Here is a 5,851-nt window from a genome sequence, read left to right on the forward strand (position 1 = left end):
AAGGACCTGTCAAATTGCCACTGTTAAATGTCATTGCAGGAAGGACCTTGCAATGGAATGTCATCCCAAAAGACAGTCTCACAGGCACAGTGACTGGTTTGGGGATTATTGCGTGAATTAACCTATGAGTTCTGTTTTCATAGGGTGTATGCCTATGACCTGCCTATGCCTATGAGTGATTAGTTACACTATAGGCCTCACTTAAGGAGCCCATCTTTGTCATTGCCCTCCTCCCCCCACCCGAGACTCAATGGTTTGACTGAACTAAGTAGTTAAGTTGATAAAGGGTTGGGGCAATCTGTGGGATTCACTTTAGAACTGATTTTCCCTTTTCTGTCTTGATAGCTTGGGCAGAAAGGGCTCAAAAATCTAAAAGGAGGGAAATCCTAATGTATTCCCCTCAGCTTGAGTGAAGTATAGTGGGTCACAAGAGTCTGGGATAGGTGTAGCATGCCTTGTACACCTTCCTCCAGATAAGCCATTCTTTACTGAAGTCCCTGCCTTTGTCATTTAATAGTTATGATTTAATTGTGCTTCCAATTTCTTGCCTAATCCGTCACCTCCAGAATACAACCTGACCAGGATGCCAATGGTCCGGTAATGCCAGCCTTTGGATGCCAAGCCTGTGACTTCCTGGTGACAGCCAACTGACCAGGACCCTGTGAGGTCCTTCCCCTTGCAGGAAGGACTCCCTCCGTGCTGCACCCTCCCCCTTTCAGGATACCCCTGACCCAAGGGTAGGTAGGACAATATCCATGTCCAGCTGGAAGCAGTTACAAGAAGATGAGACCTTCGTCCTGTATATCATTCCAGAAGGGAAAGAAACCTCATTAATACTCTGAATCCAGGGAAAGGGGGGACCTGTATGTTCCTAGGAGAGGAATATCGCTACTATGTAAATCAGTCAGGGATCATAGCTAAGAAAGTTAAAGAAATCAGAGAGAATATAAACTGCCACACCAAAGAAACAGAAAGTTAGAATTAGAGAACTGGGGAATAAACCCACAAGCCCAGCTCCAGTTTTTGGTCCCCTTCCTGGGAGCCCTAATAATCATTTTCTTAAGCCTGAGTTTTGGCCCCTGTGTACTATAGACCATAGTCCAGAGTCTAGAGGCCACAGTGACTTGCAGAACAATTGCCAAGGTCCTGTCCCTCCAGAGACATTATTATTAGAAGATACCCCAAGATTTATAGGCTAGCTTTATAGTGATGCTAGACCAGCTAACAGTGCTGTCAAGCATCAAAGGGAGGAATGTTGGGGGAAATTGATAGCTATTTAAGATACAGCACAGTGACTAGAGAGTGATTTGTTTTTGTAGCCCAGTTGTGTTTGCAGCCTGGCAGCTTGTTTTGGCCCAAAGAGGCCAAAAGCCTCTTTTGGTGTCTCTGGACTGCTTATCGTCTACATGCCAGAGATAACGCTCTGCTCCTTCTGCTTCTGTAAACTGCCTTCTGCTTTTGCGCCAGAAGTAATGGTCCAAAGGACAGGCCCTTCCTTGATCTATAAAAGTAACTGCTCCCCCACTGCCCAGTGCCCAGAATTTGGAAACCGACTCCTCTGGGTCTGCGTGCATAAAATAAACTTCCACTCCCTATACCCGAAAGCGGCTGAGTTGTTTTCCGTAACAGCATCTCGTGAATAGATGCTTGTAACACATTAAATGACCCAAGGTGAGAAAGAACTAGCCCCCAGAGAGCGAATACCCCAGCAGGGAGTGGGGGAATAAGGAAGAGGAGATGGGGTCAAAAAAGTATTGGGGGGAAGGGTATGCAGGACCATTTTGTTTTTCCTTTGAATGATAGGAGAGCTACTGTAGGGCTTTGAGCAGAGTAGTGACATGACCTGACACATTTTTATTAGGATCTCATGGCTGCTGTGTTGAGAATAGACCGTACTTATACAAAAATAGAGGTAGTGAAGTCGGTAAGTAAACTAATGGGAAAATTGTGAGATGATGGTGGCTTGAGCCAGGGTGATAGGAATAAAAGTGGCAAGTAGTTGGATTTAGGATATGTTCTGAAAGTAGAGCTAATGGGATCTCCAACATATTGGATGTGGGATGTAAAAGAAAGAGAGCAGTCAAGGTTGACATGAGCTGTCTTTAGCTAAGGTGAAGAAAGCTGTTGGGCATCTGGAGGGGGGAGATGGAGAGGTCAGTTTTGAACATTTGAAGGCTTACTATGCATCTTGTGACATCTCTCAGTTAATCATGGACTGTGGCTTGAGGTATCAGGAGCTGAGATGACTCAAAGAGAACTGGAGAAATGTACAGAGAAAGAGATGGGCTGTACCTACAAGATTCTTCTCTGAGAGTGCTCCAGGAGGAAGTTGTAAAGAATCCCACTTAATGCTGCTAGGTCTCATAAAGTCCACACGGAGTCTGTGTGCTCTCCACAGAGCCCTAGGAACGCTTTGCTACAAAGCTAAGGTATGTGGTCAGGTTGTAACTGGCAGAGAAAGTATAAATTGAATGTGTCTGGGGACTAATGACCAGGGCAGGGTCTCAGGTATAGGAACTAAGACTCAGATTCATGTATAAAAATGGTGGTCTTCTCTTGCAGGGGTGCTTCTAGTGCTCACTCTTATCTGCTCCTTAGCTTCTCCTGAGCACACCAGAGAATAACACAGCCCTCTTCCCATGAGGTTGGTCAGGGCCATGTGATTAGTTCTGAACAATAGGCTGGAAAGTGACATTTCTGGGCCAAAGCATTTAATTGTCATAATGACCCTGTCCCTTTGGCTTCCCCTGTGCTGGTGACTAAGGGGGCCCCATGTTGTAGATGGTGCACCAACAAGGTGTCACAGCCTCTGTCATCCAGGCCCCTACATGACTCCATGGAGTAGAACCCCTACTCACCTAACTGCATATGTACAAGGAGACAGAATTTGTTGTGCAGAGCCACTGAAAGTCCAGAGTTAATGTCACCACAGCAAAAACTAGGCTCTCTTAACTGAAACAGCTCTTAACAACAGAAGCAAATTACATCTAACTCCAGGTCCTCTTTCATCTTTTATCCTTTTAAGAAACATAAGAACTGCTCTGGCCATTGTGGCTCAATTTCCTGGATATCATCCTGCAAAGCAAAATGTCATCAGTTCGATTCCCAGTTAGGGCACATATCTAGGTTGTGGGTTTGGTCCTGGTCAAGGTGCATACCAGAGGCAATCAGCCAATGTTTCTCTTTCACATAGGTGTTTCTCTCCTTTTCTTTCTCCCTCCTTTCCTCTTTAAAAATAGAAAAAGAAACGTAAAAACTGTTAACGCTCTTCCAATGCTCCTGATAATACCTCAGTTTGTCAAAACCCCCAGCCATCCCAAGACTCAGCTCTGTGTGAAGCCTTCCCCACCCACCGTGCCCCAACCGATGATGCTTCAGCATACCTTCCTTATGGAACTTACCACATTGTGTTCAAAGTAATTGTTTCTGTCTGGCTCTCCAACTGGACTGTAAGTATCAGAAGCTTCCTCTTTTTCCCCTCTTAAGAATAGGGGGGAAATACACCAAAGGAAGGATCAATACCTATAAAAGTCAGTCGCACTGAGTCTCTCTTCCACCTTAATTGGCAGTGCTTTTAGTTAACTGCAGGTGATAGAAATCTACTCTTGCTAGTTTAAGTGAAAAAAAGAAATTTGTTGGAGACATATAGTAGTTTTTAGAATGTAAGGGAAAGATAAACAAGAAATTCAAGGAACTTTGGGAACGAGGGTGACCCTGAAGATCTCATTCAGTGATAAGATTTATCCACTGTCCATTTACTGCTCCACACAGCTCCCAAATCCTGGACACTGCATCCATGAGTTACATTATCCAGGAGAGAGAATCCAACTGGCCCAGCTTGGGTTAAATGTCTATCCCTGACCCCAACACGAATGACCAGGAGACGTGCTCCAAAGTAGAACCACAAAGCTGTAGCTTTGCAATGTGAGCCATTCTCAGCGATAAGAGGCTGGAAAATAATCTCACAGATGCTCATATCAAATGACATCTTGTCTAACCTTCAGAAAATGCATCTACTTGTCTCATGCCTCTGTAGACTCTCTCTCAACATGAAAATTCCTGATAAATCCCAACCAATCACATTCCTGGAGCCTGTCTTCAGTGTCCTAACTCACCCAGAACTTCTGCAGAAGTACCTGGATGCACATCTCTTTCTAGATAACGGACATGCCCTGAAGTTTGGATCATCTTATTTGCCCTTAGCTAGCTACTCTGTTTCTGCCAGTAACTTTCCTGCTTAATGATTCACATTGTCTAGGGCACCCAGCTCCTCTCATGGGCTTTATCAGCTCCTGCTCAGGCTGATGGCTCAGCCAAGCCCAACTGTTAGCTGGGGACTGACTATGAATTCCCCCATAATTGGCCCATAGGAAGCACTGGTTGAATGAAACTGAAACAGATGACAAAAACTAGATTGTGTCTACTCTGACCATCCTTTCCTGGAATGGGAAACCAGAAGAAAACTGGGCCTGCAGAGAAGAGGTTGTGCAGCATCAATTTTGGAAACAGTTCACTCCCATGTCCTGACCATCCCCATTTATGCGTTCATTCATTCATTCATTCAAAAACATTTCCAGGTACCTATTATGTCAAGGTTTTTCTAGGTATGGGGATAGTAAAATGAAAAAGATCTTGTCTTGCAATTAACTCAAGTCTTGTAGGGGGTGTGGAGATTTAAACAGATAAATGAAATTCTAGGAAATTAATTAGAAAGTAAAATCTTATTTAAAAAGTGTCGGTCGTGTAGATTGATATGAATCCTGCCTCCATAACTTCCTGGCTGCATGACCTTAGATGAGTTACTTGACCTTTCTGAGTTTTAGTTTCTTATAACAAAGGCAAAAGTAACATCAACTTCACAATGTTGTTGTATTGAATATAATATGTAAAGTATCTAGCAGTTAGTAGGTTGCCAGTAAATGGTAATTATTAATATCATTACAAAATACAGGTTTTTTTTACATACTTACAAGGTTTTTCCCGTGATTTCCAGGGCCTACAACACTAACACATAATAAGCTCTCAATAAATATTTTTTGAATCAATGAATGAACATCATTTTTTGTGCACTCACATTATCTTAGACATTCATATGTATATCTGGAAACAACTTAATTTATAAAAATACAGTACAATATAAGAGTTAAGGCCTTCATCTTCAGTGTTAGAAATATTGGGTTCTAAGCCTTACTATGAATTTGGGCTCTGTCTTAGGTGGGTCCCTAGAAACATAAGCTGAGAAGGGACTTCTGCAAATGATGAGGATGTTCTCCAGAGAGACTTGTAAGAAAGTAAAGGAGACCAGATAAAGCAGACTAAGAAGCTAAATAAAGATGTGGTGGTGTCTCATACCTCAGTCTGGCCTCAGTCTAATTCTGTAGAGAGTGCTGGAGTGTGAATTGCTCCAAAGTCAGTACTGTCTTGATGAAAGGTAATTAGCTTTTATACCCCCCACCTCAGTCAGCTATTGGCTGGGGATGGCCCTGTAAAGGAGCATCTCTCATAATGTCTGAAGAGTCTCCAGCAGGGTGGTTCCCACTGATTTCGAGAAGAATAAAAATGAGGCTCTACCTAGATGCTACAGAGGATCTGGGTGCTATAGAGGGGTCCTGATGGGAAATCAAGAGCATATGCTATAGACTTCTAAGTACTATCATTAAAAATGACAACCCATACAACTTATGGCACATGAGGGAACCAAGAGAGCAAGAGCTTAAATAATTAATCTGAGACTGTCTAGCTCTAAGTAGAAAGTGAATCCTAACAAATATCATGCGTTCATAAAAATAATGACCCATTATCGAGCAATTAAATGACTGTGTGCTAGATAGGGAAAGAAATGCTGTACACA

This window comes from Artibeus jamaicensis, unplaced genomic scaffold (genome assembly GCF_021234435.1).
Source record: "Artibeus jamaicensis isolate MK-2021 breed Jamaican fruit bat unplaced genomic scaffold, CSHL_Jam_final contig_700, whole genome shotgun sequence".
NCBI lineage: Eukaryota > Metazoa > Chordata > Mammalia > Chiroptera > Phyllostomidae > Artibeus > Artibeus jamaicensis.